The sequence below is a fragment of the Hemicordylus capensis genome, chromosome 2, assembly GCF_027244095.1.
Source record: "Hemicordylus capensis ecotype Gifberg chromosome 2, rHemCap1.1.pri, whole genome shotgun sequence".
Classification (NCBI taxonomy): Eukaryota; Metazoa; Chordata; class Lepidosauria; order Squamata; family Cordylidae; genus Hemicordylus; species Hemicordylus capensis.
In genome coordinates, this window is record NC_069658.1 from 38,557,631 (window position 1) to 38,579,458 (window position 21,828).

Below are 21,828 nucleotides of genomic sequence, written 5' to 3' on the forward strand. Positions count from 1 at the left end.
AAAAGGTGTCTATATCCACAGAAGAGTTAAAAAGAAGAGGCAAGAGTACTAAATAAGACAATACAACTAGAATATAAGAAAAAGCAAAAGGATGCAACTTTAGAAATGCTGAGCACAGAAACATATCTAAGCAGGACATTACACTAAGGGCATGGATAGAAAAGAAAAAGAATGGTGTTGTATGAGCATATGAGTCCTTGGATGTTCAGAAAAGAAAACAATGCATAAAGTGTATTGGCAATAATACTGCTGGATAGTGGATTTCCCCCCACTGACTTCAATGAGATGAGGATTGCATGTTTTGTGTCACTATGTTGCTTGACAGCAGGTTGCATTAATACACTACCCTTAGTTATATTTATGGCTTGAGATCCAATAGCTACTTTTGCAGAGCCTCGGGCTACCCAGGCAGATGTTTTCTTTCTCTCCACCTCTGAACAGCCATCCCTTCCATGCCATACCACAAACTGTTTCTGGAAGTCTCTTCAGCTTCCAGAATGGTTTGCCATGTAGATGGAGAGCTGCTGTTTTAGAAAGATTACTTGGGAGAAAGATTACTTGGGTGGGCTGAAGTAGTTGTGCAATTGTTTGGATCCTGGCCATGGTCTTTTTACTTTAAAAATGCAAGTTAGCATTGCTTCACATTAAAGAGCTTTAAAGGAGCGTACAACATGCAAGAACAATGACCAGACATTATATTTAGCTTCAGTCCTTTCCTTAGTTACTGATGTGTAAATTCCACTGAAATAATTATATTTACACAATACACATGCATGCCTGATGGTAGGAATGTAACTCTTGCTTGCTTTTATTTTGAATGGCACTATCATTGAAATTCATTTAAAACGGAATATTTGGCTATTTTATCAGAAAGTTGTTACTTTAAAAAGTTATGTCCAATCCGGTTTTAAAAGTAAAAGTGGAATCTGTAGAAAAATCAGCTGCACTTCCTTCCCTCCCCACAACACACATCTTTCTTCCTTCTCTCCCTTCCATAGCACTCAAAGTTGCAAAGTAGTAAACTGAAATGAAGGGAATAGAGGAAATATTTTGCTACACAATAACCCCCCTGCACACATATAATAACACATATATAATAACACACATATTACCGTCTCCTTTGCTGCTTAATATCAATTGGCTTGTTAATAGCATAGGGAGATCCATGAATGAAGGCACTTCGAAATCGAGCCACCTTCTCCAGGGTCAGGTGCTCACAGCTGGATGGTAAACTCATTTTATCTAGGTACAAGCCGTAAAGAGCTAATGGTGAAAGGAGCACATTCCTCAGAAAGCTGGAAAGAAAGAACTAAGTAAATGAATTCAGCTCCAGGGTGCAGCTCAGCTGTTGCTTTTCCCTCCTCTGCCTAGAAGGTAAAAGGTCCAGGTCTCTTCGGCTGCTGCATTCACCCTGATGGACTGCCAGCTGCTTATATCCATTCAGAGGGACAATCAGAGAGTAGTGGAAGAGGTAAAAACGGAAAGCTTGGAGCCTCCTTGGAGCCGGCTTTCACTCCCCCAGTTGCAAGAGACACTAAGCACAGCTAGATCAGCTAGGAACTCGGTCTCTAAAAACTCACTCCCTGCAATTACAGTGTAGCAATAGGTGACTGAGATGGACTATTTATACACAGATGACGCTCTCCCCTGGTGAAAGAGAAATTACTTATTCAGATTCATTGATACTCTCTCCTGGAAATGAAAAGAGGCATTTTCTGAACTCGGAATATTAGGGCTGCTTCATGTGTTACCATAGAATCGGGCATATGCTAAATATTAAGCATGTACCTGCCTCTACCATGAAATGTGGCAGCTACATATCTTCCCACCCACCCTCCCATCAACATGTACTCTGCAGAAACAGGTCAGGGAGCCTGGGCCGATTGTGACTTCCTGCAGTGTATTTATATAGTGAACACCAGTGTTCCCTCTAACAGGAATTCCCAGATGTGGTTGACTACAACTCCCATAATGCCCAGCCAAAGGCCATTGCAACTGAGAGTGCTGGGAGTTGTAGTCAACAACATACCAACATCTGGGATTCCCTGTTAGAGAGAACACTGGTGAACATACTGTGAAAACAAGTCATGTAGCTGCCTAACTCAGTGGTACATTTAAAGTTTTAGGAGTTCTTTTACATGCTCCAATTCCTACGGTAACATGTGTAGCAGCTGCACATGGTAAGCCCCCTCTTGGTGGCTTTCCAATAGCTGTTACAACCATCTGCACAGAGCTCAATTTCTCTCAGCAGCACTAATGGAAGTGAAGCGAGCAGGTAGGTGGTAACAATATCCATTGTGAGGCTGACTTGTCTGGTGCGGCTCAGGAGTTAATAGCAGCCATGACAACTACGGGCCTATCCCAACTAGTTTCAGGACCAATTCATGTTGCCGGCCACACACTTGATTTGGTCTTTTGTTCGGATCAGGGGGGTGTCCCATGAGTGCGGGATCCTGTGGTTTCCCCATTGTCATGGACGGACCACTACCTGGTTAAGGTTGGTTTCACAGCCACAACGCAGCCCTGCCAGGGTGGAGGACCTATTAAGATGGTCCGCCCGAGAAGGCTGTTGGATCCAGTAGGATTCCAAAAAGCCTTGGAGGGTTTTGATGTTGGTCCTGCCAGCGATTCTGTCAATGCCCTGGTGGGAACCTGGAATAGGGAACTCACCAGGGCAGTAGACACGATCGCTCCTAAGCATCCCTTCCGATCTGCTTTAAGAGCGGCCCCTTGGTATACAGAGGAGTTACGGGGTCTGAAGCAGCAAGGTAGGCGACTGGAGCACAAGTGGAGGAGAACTCGGCTTGAATGTGACAGGACATGGCATAGAGCCCATTTGAAGGTTTATGCGGAGGCGGTGCGTGGTCTATGCGCATTGCTGGTCTATTCTGGTCTATGTGCGGGTTCGCATCCAGCATCCTATCTGTGGGTTCGCATCCTATCTGTGGGTTCGCATCCAGCAGAGCTGTCCCGGGTTGTGAGGAGTTTGATTCAGGCTCCTTCCAACTCAAACCAATCCCTGGGGACTTTGTTCTGCTGTGATGCTTTTAATGGGTTCTTTGCGGACAAAATCTCCAGTATTCAGGCCGACTTGGACTCCACTGTTTCTGCAGAGTCTATTAAGGTGGTGTCCAGCAATCCCTCTTGCAGTATTATAATGGATCAGTTTCAATCTGTGATGCCTGATGACATGGACAAGCTCCTTGGGGCGGTGCGGCCTACCACTTGTTCTCTGGACCCTTGCCAGACTTGGCTGCTTTTATCTAGCAGGGAGATTGTTGGGGATAGTTTAGTTAATATCATTAACCATCGCTGAGGGCGGGTAGGATGCCTCCTTGTTTGAAGGAGGCAATTATTAGACTACTTCTTAAGAAGCCTTCCCTCGATCCCTCAGTGATGGACAGTTATAGGCCGGTCTCCAATCTCCCATGGTTGGGTAAGGTGATTGAGAGAGTGGTGGCTAACCAACTCCAGGAGGTTTTGGAGGAAACCGATGATCTAGACTCATTTCAAACTGGCTTTAGAGCGGGCTATGGGGTTGAGTCTGCCTTGGTTGGCCTGATGGATGAGCTTTACCGGGGAATCGACAGAGGGAGTGTGACTCTGTTGGTTCTTTTGGATCTCTCGGCGGTGTTCGATACCATCAACCATGGTATCCTTCTGGATTGCCTGGGGGAATTGGGGATAGGAGGCACTGCTTTGCAGTGGTTCTGCTCCTATCTCTTAGGCAGATTCCAGATGGTGGAGCTTGGTGACAGTTCCTCTTTAAAATGGGAGCTAATATATGGAGTCCCTCGGGGCTCCATTTTGTCACCAATGCTTTTTAATATTTACATGAAACCGCTGGGTGAGGTCATCAGGAGATTCGATGCACTGTGTTATCAGTATGCTGATGACACCCAAATCTATTTCTCCTTATCTTCATCATCTGGAAATGGCATTCACTCCCTAACTGCCTGCCTACAGGCAGTAATGGGCTGGATGAGGGATAACAAATTGAAGCTGAATCCAAGCAAGACGGAGGTGCTCATTGTGGGGGGTCAGAATTTAAAGGATGAGTTAGATCTTCCTGTGCTGGATGGGGTTACACTCCCCCAGAAGGAACAGGTACCCAGCTTGGGAGTGCTCTTGGATCCAGACCTCACCATGGTATATCAGGTGGAGGCCATGGCCAGGAGCGCTTTCTGTCAGCTCCAGCTGATTTGACAGCTACGTCCATTTCTTGAAATGAACAATCTCAAAACAGTGGTGCATCAGCTGGTAACCTCCAGGCTCAACTACTGCAATGCGCTCTACGTGGGGCTGCCTTTGTACGTAGTTCGGAAACTTCAGTTAGTTCAAAATGCGACAGCCAGATTGGTCTCTGGGGTAACCCGGAGAGACCATATTATGCCTGTCTTAAAACAGCTGCACTGGCTGCCGATATGTTTCCGGGCGAAATACAAAGTGCTGGTTATTACCTTTAAAGCTCTGAATGGCTTGGGTCCGGGTTACCTGAGAGAGTGCCTTCTTCTGTATGATCCCCATCGCTCGTTGAGGTCATCTGGAGAGGTCTGTCTCCGGTTGCCACCGGTACGTCTGGTGGCAACTCGGAACAGGGCCTTTTCTGTAGCTGCTCCTGGTCTATGGAATGCACTCCCGGCAGATATCCGCAGTTTAGGCTTGCTGTCGGCCTTTAAGAGAGCCCTAAAAACCTATTTATTTGGCCTGGACTTCCAAGGCTTGTAAAGTGTTGTTGTTTTAAAATGTATTTTAATTGGTTTTAAATAGTTTTAATCATTTTGAATTGTTTTTATATTGTTTTCAGCATTGTTTTAATTGTGGGGTGTATGTCTTTTAAAAGTTGTTGTACTGGATGGGGCAGTTTATAAATGTAATAAATAAATAAATAATAACAGCACAGTGAGAGAGTTGCAAAGTGTCATCCAGATACTTTTAATCACATGAAACTTTGTTCAGAGGTTCTGTATACACATGGAGAAATGTGATCTATGTGACTTACATCTATGACTCAATCTCAAAGCATAGCTTGTCCCCACTACTTAATGCCTGATGAGAGTAAATCAAGAAAAATCAAATTATATATGTTTTGTAATCACAATTGTGTCGTCGTCGTCTTCTTCTTCTTCTTTTTTTTTTGCACTGATGACAAAACAAGCATATAATTTGAACTTCCTAGATTTACTTTCATCTGGAGTCAAGGAGCAGGAACAAGATGTTCAGACTTCAACATCCAAAGAGCCTAGAGTTCTCTCTTGAAATTTCAAAAGTCAGTCCCAAATTCATGAAGTACTTAGATCCTTTCCAGTCTGGCTTCCAGCCCAGGTATATGGGACATACTCTGCCTTGGCTGCCCTGGTGGATGACATATGCTGGGAGATATATAGGGAGAGTGCAATTCTCCTGGACCCTGCAGAAGCTTTCAGTATCACCAACATGATAACCTTACCTTTTGGATCAGCTCTCTAGGTTGGGACTTGGGGGCAGTGTTATATGGTTGCTCTGGTCACACCTGGAGATCTGTACCAAGAAGGTGATGCTGGGCGACACCAGCTCAATCACTTAGCCACTAGCTAGGGTTCTACTCTGTCCCCCATGCTGTTCAAGATATACATAAAGCCTCTGGGAGAGGCCACTTGCAAGTATAGGCTGTGGTGTCATCAGTATGCTGATGACATGCAGCTCCACCTATCCTTTAAAATCAGCTGATACCAGGGAGGAAGTCGATGACTTGAACCAGTGCCCAGAAGCTGTTCTAGGCTGGTAGGGGCAAATAAACCGAAGCAAAATCCATATAAGACAGAGATGCTCTGAGTCAATAAAATTGATAGTCTGAGTAGTAAAGTAAATCTGGTTTTGGATGGGGTCACACTCCGCACGAAAACAAACCACATTAATAGCTTGAGATTCTTCTGGACCCAGCTAAGGTCCAATTTAATTCAAAATTCTACTTTTAATCCATTTCAGCTTTTGTATTGTTGCTTATTTTTGTGGCTGTTTATTACATTTTCTAATTTTTACTGTATGCTGCCTAAAGCAATATTGTGTTGGAGGGGCAGGGAAGAAATATTTTACATCATAAATAAGGTTGTGGAGGTTCACTATGGTCCACCGGCTTATATTTACTTTGAGGTTCTTTGAATACAAGAACATAGGAACAGCCCTGCTGGATCAGGCCAAAGGCCCATCTAGTCCTGTTTCACATAGTGGCTCACCAGATGCTGCTGGAAGCCTACAGGCAGGAGTTGAGGGCATGCCCTTTCTCCTGCTGTTACTCCCCTGCAACTGGTACTCAGAGGCATCCTGCCTTTGAGGCTGGAGGTGGCCTATAGCCCTCAGACTAGTAGCTGTTGATAGATCTCTCCTCCACAAAGTTATCCAAACCCCTCTTAAAGCCATCCAGGTTGTTGGCTGTCACCACATCTTGTGGCAGAAAATTCCACAAGTTGATTATGTGTTGTGTGAAGAAGTACCTCTGTTTCTTGGTCCTAAATTTCCTGGCAATCAATTTCATGGGATGATCCCTGGTTCTAGTGTTATGTGAGAGGGAGGAGAATTTCTCTTTATCCACTTTCTCCACACCATGCATGATTTTATAGATCTCTATCATGTCTCCCCGCAGTCGTCTTTTTTCTAAACTAAATAGCCCCAGGAGCTGTAGCCTTGCCTTATAAGAAAGGTGCTCTAGGCCCCTGATCATCTTGGTTGCCCTCTTCTGCACCTTTTCTAATTCTACAATGTCCTTTTTTAGATATGGTGACCAGAATTGTATGCAGTACTCCAAGTGTGGCCGCACCATAGTTTTGTATAAAACTTTGTACTTTGCCATAGATATTTAGAATATTTATAATTAATTTTTATTTACAATATGTACCTCTTTTCAACCAAAAAAAATCTCTAAGTGGTTTATGAAGCAAAAGGAACAAGATGACTTCATGCCCCCAAGTCTCACAATCTACAAGAAACACAATGGAGATACCAGCAACAGGGAGAGGATGCTATGCTGGGATGAATAGGGATGGTTTCAGGGGGTCCTTTGTACATTGCCCCTTCTTCCTCCTAGACACCATTCTTATAGGCATGAGAACATTAATTATGGATCTCTGTTTCTGACTGCCGACCAAGTAGTTGATATAAACATTTATAAGAAATTGGAGAAAGAATGGTGTTACATATTCTTGCTCTAATGACAGGAACACAGCCATCAGTTTGGCATGCTGCCCTCATAAAAGATCAGCTATGGACACAGAAATGACCAAATGAGCTTGCAATATGCCTCTAGTCATGGTTGTTTCAGTGGCCAGAGATGCAGCCTTATACAGCCAGGTTCTGCCTGAGATTTTGCTTCTGTGCAGGCTAATGGGAGAAGAGATAAAGAACCATTTTGGCTAAATACAACGTCCATGTTCAGAGACAATATGCTACTGAATACCAGTTGCTGGAGTCACAGGAGAAGCAGGTTGTTGCCTTCATCTTCTTGTGGATTTGCCAGAGTCATCTGGTTGGCCACTGGGGAACTGGATGCTGAACTATATGGATATTTGTTCTGACCTCCAGCCTAAGAGGCCAGATGCCTCTAAACACTTGTTGCAGGGGAGCAATAGCAGGAGAGAGGGCATGCCCTCATCTCATGCCTGTGGGCTTCCCAGAGGCATCTGGTGGGCCACTGTGTGAAACAGGATGCTGGACCAGATAGGCCTTGGTCCTGATCCAGCTGGGTTGTTCTTATGATGAGCAGGCTTCAGCTCATGTTCTTATGATAGCCAATCCCCAACTATTGGCCATTGTGGATGGAGATTGTGGGAGTTGTAGACCAACAACAGCTGGAAGACCCAAGTTGTACAGGCCTGCCTTAGAAATTTTGTGGGACGCTGCAACTCTGTGAAGAACACAGTGAAGAAGTATTCTTGGATTAAATTATATAGAATTAGTATTAGTATGATAAATTATTACAGCTATGTAAATAGTTTTGGCTGTTTGGGAAACAGACAGGTTACAATCTTGTGGTTGGTTACTAAGGGTGTGTATGAATCAAGATCTGGGATTCAATTTGAGGTTGCTAAGTCTGGAGCGTAGGGGTGTGCATGGTTCAAACACAAACTGAGCCGCTGGTCTGCAAACTAGTTCATTAGAACTGGCTAGTGGTTTGCTTTGCACTGAGGAACCAGGCAGAACTGGTTCGGCCCGGTTCAAATGCCTTCTTTGTAAAGAGGAATCCAGTATGGATTCCCCTTTATAAGCAAAGAGGATCCCCTACCTATAAAAGGATCCGAGGTACAGGAGGACAGGCGAGAGGGCACGTTACCACTGCTAGCTCCTCAGTAGCAGCCCCTCTCAGCCCTGCCAGCACTCCCCCAGCACCGCGGGCCAGTGGATGGCCCCGTTCTGTCCTCCATGCATCAGAACCATTTGTGTGACTCCTGTACATGTGCAGAGGCTGGAACTGGACTGTCTGCTGGCCCACAGTGTGGTGGGGGGAGCACCACCTAGGAGCCATCAGCAACACCGTTAAGGAGTCCTCTCACCCACCCCTTACCCCACCACCCCTCAAATCCCTTTAGAGGTAAGGAATCCCTTTTGCTTGCTTGTATCGGATTCCCCTTTACAAGAATAGCCAAACCAGTCAAATGGTTCCCGTCAACCTTTCAGTTGGAACAATTCCAAATGTGGACGGTTCCATGCCTTAGAAATTTAGCTATTCTAAATTTCTAAATTCTATGCCCTAGGCTATTCTATTTGGCCTTGAATCAAATCACCCTCTAAATAGATGTCCGAATTCAGGATTGAGGAGAATCACCCCTGATTCGACCCAAATAGACTTGGGTGATTTGAACGCCATTTTGTGTCCCATTTTGCTGGGGAGACCTGTCCTCCTGGGTAGTCCTGTCATCCAAGGCGGGCTGAGGCACTAAGTCTGGAGTGGAGGGCTAGCCTACTCGCCAATCCCAATTGGTCAACCAGAACTCCCTGGGGGAAAGTGCCATTTTGAGGCCCATTTTCTCAGCAAAATGGGCCTCAAAATGGCATTTGAATAGCCTAAATCTATTTGCGTTAAATCAGGGGTGATTTGCGTTAAAACAGGGGTGATTCTCCTCTACCCCGAATCGGGTCCTTTATTTTGAGGGTGATTCAATTCACAGTCAAAAGTGCAAAACATCCCCAATTTGACCCAAATCAATTTGATGGCAAATCAAACCTGCTTACTACTTTGTGGAGTAGGTTTAGGGTCTGTGACCTGTGCACCAGTTTCAAAACATATTGGGGATTTTAAACAGAAGAATGACTAACCATAATATGAAGAGAAAGGGTCTGTATGAATCATAGAACGGCCTGACTGGGTTGCAGAAAACATGACACCAACACATAGATAGATCCATGCCAGGTGCATGAATATGGAAATACTCAAGAGGGAAAAATTTTAAGAAAAGCGAACCTTTGGCCAGGCAAGGTTGATAGAGAATTAAGTAATACAACAGGAGATAAACTCTCCAACAACTGAGACAATCATATTTTGGGAAAGAGTCAGACAGACCTGTCATTGCCTGAGACAATTGGGTTGGAGAATGAGAAAGGCCAAATGTTTTTTCTTGTCATTCAGGAGCTGGAACAAGGAAATGAGTATCTCCACTTTGAAGATCCACAAACTGGGAATTCTGTCAAGGCTGGGTTTTGAGCAGCACCACAGAGTAGTCCAAAGTCAGGACTGGGAAGGTCAAGCAGGAAACAGGAGCAAGAGAAGAGACCAGGAACTGGGGTCAGGCAGCAATCCAGAAGTCAAAGTCAGTGGTCAGAACCAAGCAAACAAACCAGGTAATGGGATTAGGAAACAAGATGCAAGTCAGAGATGAAGCCAAGAGTCAAAGCTGAGCAGACATATCAGGCACCAGGGCCACAGCTGAAGCCAAGAGTCAGAAAACCAGGAACCAGGGTCAAGAATCAAGCCACAGATCAGAGCCAAGCAGATAAACTAGGAACCATGGTCAGGAAACAAGACAAAACAGTAAAATTCGAGCAGGCAAACCAGAGATCACCCGCAACAACGTATCAGAACCAAGAAGAATGAGAGAAAGGCAAAGCTTCATACAGGAAGGTTTTATATCCTTCCTGTTCTAGGAAGGTCCAATGAATGAACAGTCCACTGGGTGAGCCTGTCCAAGGCCTGAGAGCAATATGTTCTGTCAAGGCCATTGCAGCTCAGTTGTCAACCACATGAGACACCTGTATGCAGAGTTGATGGTTCTTCGCTTCAACCCAGTCAGTACCCACCAAAATCTGCCTGGAAGTCAGTGACCAGCCTTTACTTTAGAAAAAAGCTAAAGTTTTGTGTTTTTTAAAAACAACAACTGATTTGAAGTTAACTCAAAAACATTCATGTAAATCAGTCTCACATTTATATTAGAGATAGGTTGCAAAGAAAACTTGGATCCCACCCCAAGCATATGTGCCTTCTCATAGTTATAAGGTGCATGTGTTTTTCACATTATTGCCCACATGATATATAAGTGGCATAGGTCTCATCCCGTTTCAGTGCAGAATTTCAGATTAGATTAACAATTTATAGATATAAATATATATCTCCTATTATTAATCTTCCTGGTAACTAGGTGGTGGAGGGAGGATGCAGATGCTCAGCATTTGCTTAGGAAAATGCAAGTGTTCAAAATAACCGATAGGAAAGTTGGACAAACTGAGATTCACTCATGCTTAGCAATGTCAATAAGGGATGGGTATCTGAGCAGGCTCATGTGCTAATGTTCCTCTTTGGTTAGCAAGGTACTGCTAAGCCCAAAAGCAATAGGATATGGGTCTGTTTGTGATGGAAAATCTGAACAGAGACTGTAAACTCAAGCCTTTCAGCAGGCCAGAGTTTCATTGCATTTGTCCCCAAATGGGAAACACTGTCTGGCAAATTAGAACAATGGCTACAGGTTTAACAAAGGGGGCTCACTTTCTGTACATCCTCAAGCCACTAAACTATTGCAAAACTGCATAAAGCTGATTCCCACCCCCCGCGCTGCTTGCTGAGCAATCAATTTAAGACGTTCCCAGGTAAATAGTATAGAGATGGGGCAAGACTTTGAATGTGGCAGCTCAGAAAGCAAAGTCTCCCAACTTGAATAGCGTGACTCCATTTTGAATTAAGCACAGCCCCCTTTGAGTCAGCCCCAACTCAAAATGGAGTTCAGACTGCATCCTTGTTGCTACCCAGCCCTCTCTGCCACTTACCTCCTTGCTTTCTCAAAGTAAAAAAAACAAAATACCCACCCTTAACATAGGGGAGGGGAAGGTGACAGGGAGAGCTCACTAGCACACAGAAGCCTCACAAGACCTCTTCATAGTTGAAAATGATACTTGGAAAAATAATGGATATTGTGGTTTTCAGTATATACATTTCTGACATGACTGCTAGATTTGCATGAAACAGTTGCTTCAGAAAAAAAGTAAAAATGATCTAGAAGTTGGCTTTTGACCCTTTGCTGCCATTGTGTATAAGATTACCCATTAAAATGCATGAACAGCATATTGCCACAGCTTCATAGCAGAACAATTGTGTTTATTCATCTTCCTCGGTGAATATCATGTGTGAATATCAGCAGTTGTTGCTATGTTTAGAATATCTAGGTTGTAGGACAAATGCTGCTTATTGAATAAGCAAAATTAAGACATTTTAGAAATGTTAGGTCAGCACCTAATGTTAATGTATATTAGTTTTGTGGCACATGGTGTATCAACTGTTGAAAATTAAATTTGCATTCCCTGTGGAGACTGGCTCTCTCGTTTTTAAGTATACATGCTGTCCTTTTTTATGCAATATCACTTTCCATGGATTTACTTCCTAATTTAGGGTAATATGGCTATGGATGGAAACAAAATATGTATACATGTATTTACAGATTACTCACCTGGGCTGTATTCAGAATTAACAATTTATGGCTAGAAATCATTCTCTCCTATTACTAATCCTCCCTCCACCACCTAGTTACCAGGAAGATTAATAATAGGAGAGAAATATTTATATCTATAAATTGTTAATTCTGAATACCAGGTGAGTAATGTCCAACTTGTGAGAAAATAGGGAATCTCAGGGCAACTGTCTAAATCTGTGACAAGTATTATAAACCTGCCTAGCAAAAATAGTTGAATTTACAATGAAACAGAAGAAACTAAAACATTTTGAGCATATATAAGAGTTCTATAATATTGTTCACAATTCAGATACTTGCCCTAAAATGCCTTCTTTTAAGTAAGAACTGCAAGCTGAGAGACTTGTATTTAGGCCTAAAAAGGTATATTTAGCCTTTCACAACATCCTGGACTGGACATGAGCAAAATCAATCCATAAAGGGCCCTTTCAGGCAAGACATTCCAGGGGTATAACAGAGAGAAATTTGAGCCTCGTGGTCCATATCTTACTGCAATGCAGGGGCATATCTAGGGTAGGGCAGGCAGGGCACGTGCCCCAGGTGCCACTTGAAGGGGAGTGCCATTTTGTAAAATTAATTTAAAAAAAAAAAGGCTGCCAAAAACAAAATGGCCACCATGCATGCTCAAATGGCCTCTGTGAGGCCCTAGGTCATGCCAGGCTTTGCAGAGGCCATTTGAGCATGCACGGTGGCCATTTTGTTTTCAGTGGCCTTTAAAAAAAAAAAAAGATTTTAAAAAACGGCCACTGCACATGCTCAAATGGTCCCTGCGAGGCCCTAGAGGCCATTGGGGTGAGGGGGAACCTTTGCAAAAAACCCCCAGCCTTTAGGAAGCCCCCCAAAGGGGCCACGGGTACTAATAATAATAATAAATATATAAGACACTGTACACATATTCAGATTGGCACTATGTACAGAGAATCAGGGCTTGTGAATACTGAGCTGATGCTTATGAGCTAGGATTGTATTCATTTGCTCTTACTTTGCTTCTTGTGATAAGTGAGTTAAATGTGATGTCTTGCTAATATGGCTATTAATGGTAAGTTTGTCTTTGAATCAGTGTGAAATCCTTAATATTAAGGCCCACTGGGAGTTTCTTGCTCTCTTTCTCTCATTTTAACTGTCTTTCTGAAAGACTAGAATATATTCCAAGCAGTGACACAGTTTACTCTGCATATCCTTTAATTATTTACAGAGTATCTGGGAAAAGTCAAATTCTCCATTGATTTTTAAAACGTATGTAATGGTGATGCTACAATGCATAGTAGAGAATTAGACAGGAACTTCTGTTTAGTTTTCCAAGTACACCTCCACATAGTATTTGGGTATTTCATGAGCCCCCGCATACTGAAATTTGTAGTTTCCCAGCATTTTTTGGTCTGGCTGAGTCCACTGCTAAATAGTTTTTGAAATATTAAAAGATTAACGAGCTTGACTTGTATTTCTCAGCTGATATTATGGTAAAGTTATCTGAAAGATGGGTGTCAGATGCTTGGACAGGGAGCGCAATTTCAGTGTTTGCCCTAGGCGCTATTTTCCCTAGATACGCCTCTCTTGCTATGATTACCCCAAGAGAGTTCTTTTTGCTTTTTTGACTAAAGTAGTTCCTCCCCATACAGATTCAATTCTATCCATTATCATTATTTATCAGATCACAGAGTTGTTTTGTTAATATATTATGTAACTCCTCCACATTTGTGATTATTTCTATCTCAAGAGTCCATCTATATAAGACAACAAAACATACCTACCAACATGGGTATTCAGATCATGACTACTAGATCACCAAGCTTCCTTTTTCTCTATAACCTGCGAGTCTTCATCCTGCACTAATTAAGTCTTCCATTTTGTTATTCATACTTCCATTATTAGTGCAGATTAGGAGATTTCAACTTTTTAAAAAACAAGTGTACCCCTCTATCTTAAAGCTTCAGCTCAGGTAGCCCACATAAACAGTAGGGATGTGCATAAACCGGTTCAGCGCTCTCTTTCTGGAGCGCCGAAGCTGTTCGAACGCCAGCGTTTGAGCCAGCTGGACAGGTGGGGGGCGCCTTTAAAAAACAAGTCAAATGCTCCTTACCTGGTCACCCCCTCCCCACCGACCACTGGCACTCGATTTTGAAAGACACATGCGGAAATTCATTCCGCCCCGCATCCCTGATCAGAGTCGGCACGCACATGGCCGGGACGAACGCACACTGCCATTTGCATGGTATACTGACAACACAAATGGCTGGCACACATGCACCTTGGCCATGTGCATGCCAACATCGATCACAGCAGAAGGAAGGAATGCTGCAGCCCAACATATCTCTCTCAAAATTGAGCGCCGGTGGGGGGAAAGTGGTGTGGAGGGACGAACAGGTAAGGAGTGCCTTACCTGCTTGCTTAAAGGCACCCACACCATCCCAAGAAGTGCACTAACTGTTTGTGTACATCCCTAAGAAGTAGACAAGAATTGTGACCCTCAGAAGTAAATCTTGGCAAAGTTGGTGGGAAAGAAAATACAAGCTAAGTGGATCTAGCTCTATGCTGTGGCTTCTTTCCTCCTCCCATCCTCTGGAGCCTGGTGGCCAGGACTCCACAACATACCTCTGATTTAACCCCACTCTCTCACTCCTCCTCCCCATGAGACTGGCTGGCTAGGTGGTCGGGCTCAGTCCACCCTTCTTTCAGGTGACAGAAAGGCCAATGCTGACGCTGAGCATCAGTCAAGCTGACGTCTCCCTGACTCACAGAGCCAGCCAGTCAAATGGAAAGGAGGAGGGAAGAATACTGTCTGATACTTCTCCCCATCCCCTCCTAGAAAAGGAGCCAATGGTATAGCATACAAGTGGGATGAGTCTGTGTACCCCAAGAATCCCCTACAAGGGTTCAAAGTACCCTTGGTTGAAAATCCCTGGTACAGATAAGTGAATAAATCACTTGATGTGGTTTATCAAGTGTGTATTATAATACAAGCATTGTAATATTCTCTCCATAAAATCTAGTTTCAGGCCAAACTAGACACAATGTGAACATTCTGTGTTTGACCTTAACAAAAAAATAAAAATACAAGAAGCCAATGGAAGAGGCAGTTTGGACTGGGGCTGTGGGGTAGGGGAGGAGAGGAGGAGATCTAACCCTTTCCCCCACTATGCTGCTAACCAGATCCAGATTGTGTTGCGTCCCCACCCCACCCCCTCCATGCCAAAGCTGCAAAGAGCAACATTCAGCATGGCCATAATTTCCCCCCTCTACAGCTAGCTGAAGCTTGGGGACAATTTGATTGGGAAACTGACACAGGGGCAACAACGCCCTTTCCCCTGTGCTGCAGCCCAGATCCAAATTGTGGGTGGGGAACTACAATCACTTTTGGACACCCCCCCCCAAAAAAATGTCAGAAACTTCAAGCATGGAACTTCTATGTCCCATCTATTTTGACCCTCAGTCTTTTATTATTTATTTATTTATTATTTATTTATTAGATTTATATACCGCCCTTCCAAAACGGCTCAGGGTGGTTCACAACATGATAAAAACAATTAAAACAAATTAACAATTAAAATCAAACTATTAAAACACAATAAAACCAATAAAACAGCTAAAAGCCCTGAAAATCAGGGCAAAAGTTTAAAACAGTTTAAAACAATTAATCATTTAAAACTCTGGAAGGCCAGGCCAAATAAGTACGTTTTAAGGACTCTCTTGAAGGAAAGCAATGATCTCAAATTTTGTGTCCCCCCAGCCCCCAAATCCTGTGCAGGAATGATGCACATTCTTTTAACACTCTGTTCTTTCCCCCTCTTCAAAGGATGTCCTTGCAGAGCTTGTCATGAGCCTGATTTCTCTGCTTTGAGCAGCAGCAAACAGCTTCTTAAAATTTCTCTCAGCAGGCACAGTTCTTAGTCACATAACACTTGCCAATCAACTCTCATAATGAGCCAAGAAACAAAAGATCCGTTCCCTGTGAAACTCACACAGCGACAGACATCAATATTTGCACGCGCGCACACACAGCTGGTCCTTTATATTACATCTTTTATATCATGTTAAGATTGCATCTGAATTGGCTTTGACTTTGCAGGAAAGAGATCTTCCAGTTGAGTGAGAAGATCAACTCAGTGTGTCGCGGCAATGAAAAAGGCAAAATTAGTCTAAGGAATTAATAGGGAAAGGAATAGAACAGGGCTTCTCAACCTGTGGGTCCCCAGATGTAATTATACTTCAACTCCCATAATTCCCAAGCAAAGGCCACTGGGGCTGGGGATTATGGGAGCTGAAGTCCAATAACATCTGGGGACCCACACGTTGAGAAGCCCTGGAATAGAAGATAAAATAAAATGAAAAGTACCAAAATGTCATTCTATAAATCGATGGTGAGGCCACACTTGGAATAGTGCGTGCAGTTCTGGCCAATCTCAAAAGCTATATCCAGGGTTACAGAAGGGCAACTAAAATGATCAAGAGATTGGAACACCCTATGGAGAATAGGTCTCCAGTTTTTTAATTTAGGGATAAGATGATTAAGAGTGCGGACATGATAGTGGTTTATAAAATTATTTATTTATTTATTTATTGTTTAATTTATATACCGCCTTTCATTAAAGTGATCCCAAGGCGGTTTACAGCAAAAAATTTAAACACAAGATGGTAAAAAAGACACAATTAAAATATTAAGTGAAAAAAATATTAAACAAATCTGAAACAAATTATGAATAAAAGAGGAAAACCTACCCTGCAAAAATCAGACAGAAGCTGAAGATCAACTTCAACGAAGTTAATCGGCAGTAAGTTGGAGACAGATAAAGGAAGTGCTTCACAGAATGCATATCTGAGCAGGGTTTAATCAGGTGAAGTTTTCTCCAGCTTAGAGACACAGGGCCTCACGGTTCCCTCCGCTGCCTGCCTGCCTAACCCCGCTAAGTAACCTATCTGTTAGCCAATGTTAAGGGTGTGTCCGCACCTTTAACCAGGCTGCTGGGCATCATGTGTTTCCTTGGGTTGAGTTCAGCCTGAAGAGACACAGAGGTGGGCTCATAAAGTGCCCATCTGATGGGGGAATCCCCCAAAGCAACGCGTGCCCACGTGGTGCATTGTGGGATGCCCAGAGGCCAGAACAAGTTCCAGCCCCAGATCCCACCTCCCTGCATCATGGAGCAAGGCTGCCCATGAGGAAGCGTGGAGCGCGCTACTACTACCTCCACCTTGTTCATCTGTGGGGAAGAGAAGGTTTCCCTGCTTTCCCCGTCCCTGCTCCCCTGCATACCCTGGCGATCATGAGAATCGCTTCAGTAACAGGGAAGGCATGAACAAATACCAAGGATGAGAGGGCCTCTGAACACCTATGAAGACTTCTTAACAGAGGAAGCAGCATGCACACCATCAAGTCTGCTCTGGGCCCTGTAACAAAGACAGAGGGTGGGGATGGATGGAGTACGCCTAGCTGCACACCTGGCTGCTGGAGCCCTGGGAACATGCGGGAACCCTGCTTCCAGTCTCAGAAAGCATATGCTGAGACTGAACATGTACAAACCCAACAACCTTGGCACATTCTGCTGTAATTGCAACATAGAACCCGATACCTATAAGTACGATTTGAAGTGAGGGACAGATGTTGCACTCCGTACACAGGAACTGTTACTAGCTGAGCTTATTCTGCACAACTCAGAAAAGCCTCCCTCTTTACAGCTGCATCTTCAGGCTTGAAGATTGCACTTTTACTATGCTCAGGAGTTGCACCACAATGTGAGCTCCCAGTTTCTGTTATACATGGGGGCAAGTCGCTTAGTTGGCAGTGGACTGGTCACCCCTAGGTTTGGGCTACAAATAACACAAATTGCAAAGGGGATAAGCTTCACACACCCTCTCTCTATATGGGGGCCCGACTAAGCAGACTCCAGAACTAGCTATTGAGAGTTATCTGGCATCTGAGGTCATTTTGGATGTAGGATGACATAACTTTGAAAAGGGGCCCACAGAAACTCTTGATAGAATTATTGGGAGAGTCAGTCCCAGTACAGGATACGCTTTTGACACACATGCATACTCTAGTTTTCATTACAATCAGCCTTGCATACAATAGGCGAGTTACACACCTTCCTACTCAGGAAGGACACAAGGCGTTCCGAAAAAGCCTGTCTGGACTCCCACATTCAGCAGAGCATGACAACAGCAAAGTGCCCCCAAGGCACGTTTTGGGATATAGGTATCCCTAACCCCATGACGTAGTGTGCTCTCCCGTGTCTATCACTAGAGACTCCAACTGCAGAACATCGCAACAAGGTCCCCTCTCTATCTTCCTGGGGACTCCATCTTCGTGCTCTCTCAGACCTTCCTCTGGAGACTCCACTGCAACAAGAACTTCAGCAGATCACCTTGGTGTGACCCTCTCCACCGAGGTCACCTGAGCTGAAATCACTACCTGCCTGGCCAATTTGCTGCCCTCAAGCTAAGGCTCAACTCATTGTGACTGGTTTTAGATCGGTCCCGCTGTTGATCTATCCAGCTTGCCTCATGCAACCTTCCTCGTGAGCAATCCCACTAAGTTCTTCAACTCTCCTGCTCCCCACTTCGCCTCCCCAGATGGACGCTAACTCCCAGCTAGCTTCGGACCTTTGTGAGGACAAGTGATGTAGCCTCTTGCCTGGCTCCTTCAGGGCTGAATCTATCCCTTTCTCTTTTTTTCTGAAACTTCCCCCCGCACCCCCCCCCCATCTTAAAGCAACTCTCTCTAGCCCTCCTGGGAGTTTACACATAATTTGGAACTAAATGTTCCAAATAAAGGCACATCAAGCTAAATATGCCTTACAATAGTCTGTTTTTAAACATATTTGTGACTGATTTTAAGTTAGGACCATCTAGTAACTTAGTCTTACTACCTTTATTATTTTTCTTTCAATAAACTACTTTTGTTAATTAAAATCTCTCTCTCAAGCTGATTTTCTTGAGTTCAAGAGCTTGCACAAATTAAAACTGCTTCGAACTGTCTCACCCCTTTTATTTGATTTATATACCGCCCTTCAAAAAAATGGCTCAGGGCAGTTTACATCAAAACAAAAACAATTAAAATCAATTATTTGGGGAATCTGAGCTAAATTCCCCACATTCACCGAAACTGGGGGTGTTGACCAATCATCCCCGAGGCAGTTCCATCAACAGAACATAGGAAGCTGCCTTATACTGAGACAGACCATTGGTTTATCTGGCTCAGAATTGTCTACACAGACTGGCAGCGGCATCTCCAAGGTTACAGGCAGGAGTCTCTCTCAGCCCTATCTTGGGAGATACCAGGGAGGGAACTTGGAGCCTTCTGCTCTGCCCAGAACAGCCCAATTCCCTAAGGGGAATATCTTACAGTGATTATGAATTCACCCATTCAAATGCAAACTAGGGTCAACCCTGCTTAGCAAAGGGGACAATTCATGCTTGCTACCACTAGACCAGCTCTCTCCCCATCTACCAGGGGAGGATATGCTGAGATTGGGTGTGTCATGCAAACCCACCAATCTTAGCATATCCTTTCTGAGTCTGGAAATAGGACACACAAAGATTTTTTGAGCTCTGGCCACTCCATGATATTTGAAGATGCACTTTGAAGAAAATACTTAACAGCCATTTTAGTTTTCCTATTAAAGTTATTTTTTGTCAGGCTTTATCTATCTATCAATCAAATTTATACACCGCCCAAAACTTTAGTCTCATTAGCGACATAAAACAGGTTAAAACACAGGAAACAAAAACCTTAAAAACAATTTAAAACCGGAGTCAGATTTAAAAAGCTTGGGTGAAGAAGTAAGTTTTCAGGTGCTTTTTAAAGGTTGTCAGAGATGGGGAGGCTTGTATTTCAGTAGGGAGCACATTCCACAGTCTCAGGGCAGCATCAGAGAAGGCCTGTCCTCATGTGGCCACCAAACGAGCCAGTAGCAACTGCAGACAAACCTCTCTGAATGATCGCAATGGGCGTATGTATGTAGCTTTGGACCCATATTATTTGAACAGATATTTCCTTTTTCTATTTTTTTTTTTAAAGAATAGAATAGATGCTCTCCCCCTGCTAAATATAAGAGAATCACCACTTTAAAAGATGCCTCTTTGCTCAGTTATCAGGAATTGAGGCTGTTCACACGTGCAGCCAAGAGTGGGCTAAGGCAGCCAAGTCTGCTCTTGCCTGCACACGTGAAGTCGCAGCGGAAAACCCACCGGCGGAGCCACCCTCTTTAATGAGGTTAAGGGAGCATTTGCCACCTTAACCCCATTTCCCTGCTCGTGTGCAGCACCAGGTGCCCACCCGTTGCTGCTGGGATACCTATAATGCACTGCACATTATGCAAGTTCTGAGGGCTGGGAGAATGCATCTCATCCCAACCCTCCACACTGCCAAGGGCTGTTGGTGATTGTCTAGGCGGGCGATCCGCCCACCCAGGGAACAACGAGGGATCATCTGCAGGGAGCTTAAGTTTGGGCAGCCTTCCCCACCTCCCTCCACCAAGCCTTCCTCACTGATTGTGAGAATGGGCTCATAGACCATCATGACTTTTAGCTACAGCCATGTTACCTTGTTCATTGTCCTTCCTTTTTAACATGGAGTTCCTGGCTTATGTTATTTATATAGTATTATATATATTATATAGTGCTTCATGTAATATTGTTTTTTAAAAGCGGTATAGACATATTTTAAATAATTGAATTCATCATCAATAATATGCTGCATACAGGTATGTTTATACTTGTGAGCGAAATACAGCTATACTCAGATAGTTGAGTTATGGACTTGGTTCGCCCCTGCCCCAGGACTTTTAAAAAGTTCTTCCTTTGTGCTTATGACACTGGAGTTTGGATTGTATAAGTATAGCTTGTGTTGCCATGATGTTATGGATGGATGGATACATTGCTTGGTGGTAGGGGACTTTCAAGCACATGGAAAAGCTGTACACTGAAACTAGCTTTTCTTTTCTTTTTACAGTTACTGTTTGGCTTTGCCCCAGGTTGCACAGACTCCACCTTTTTACTCCTGGGCTTAGCCCATTCTTGGAAGTGGGTCCTGTGTTGCAAGATGGGGCTCAAACTATGTCCCAGCTCTTCATAAGTTGAGGATCACAAGTCTAGGGCTTACAAGTGATTCAAGTAGTAAAGATTAATATGTAGTTTTGTATAGAGAAATCTCATAAAGGAGAATAAGTTTCATTATCCCTGTGAGCGGTGAAAATAGTAAAGCTTAGAGAATGAAGATTATGTAAAGCAGTAACTTTCAAACTGTGCTCCAGGGAACCCTGGGGTCCCTCAGATGTTGAATCAGAAACTCCTCAACCCAAAAGTTCAGCAATGACACACAAGCTTCACTGAAAGGCATCTTTGCCCATCACCACAAAACATGAACCTGTAGGGAAGTGTTGACTGATTTTAAAAAGGAGATATGGGGTGGGGGGCAGTGTGATGAAATCACACTGGAGGGGCTAATGCTCTGTACCTTTATGTAACCCCTGCTAACTTGGCAAAGAGGCACCTTTTAATGTGGCGATTCCCTTTTATTTAGCAGGGGGAGAGTAACTGGCCCTATCCACCCCCAGCACAGGACCTCCAGTGACTGTTGCAGGTGTCTATCTTACGTTTCTTTTTAGATTGTGAGCCCTTTGGGGACAGGAATCCATCTTATTTATTTATTATTTCTCTTCCCTGAGCCATTTTTGGAAGGGCGGTATAGAAATCAATCAATCAAACAAACGTGTTTGGAACCTTGCTGAGCTGTCAGTCAAAAGAATCCGTCAGTGGGAGCTGGAGTGTAAAAAGAAAGTCATTTGAGAGTTGGGGGTTTGAGTCTGGTTAGGGACAGTCTCAAAGAGAAGATGTTCTGTGACTCAAAGAATAAGACTGGTCTGAACTTTCAGTTAAAACTTAAAGAGTACCCTGCTAGAAAATAAACTGT

The 21,828-nt window shown here is 43.8% G+C and overlaps 1 protein-coding gene and 1 long non-coding RNA gene across 18 annotated transcripts in view; one reads left to right on the forward strand and one right to left on the reverse strand.

The window, feature by feature from the left end:
* Positions 1–11,764, forward strand: part of LOC128342545 (uncharacterized) — a 32,523-nt gene extending 20,759 nt beyond the window's left edge. The window contains exon 2 of the long non-coding RNA XR_008315061.1: positions 9,599–11,764. This is a non-coding gene — a long non-coding RNA (uncharacterized LOC128342545). The remainder of the gene's footprint in view (positions 1–9,598) is intronic.
* Positions 1–21,828, reverse strand: part of PDE4D (phosphodiesterase 4D) — a 990,732-nt gene that overhangs the window by 320,760 nt on the left and 648,144 nt on the right. The gene's annotated exons all lie outside the window — the stretch shown is intronic.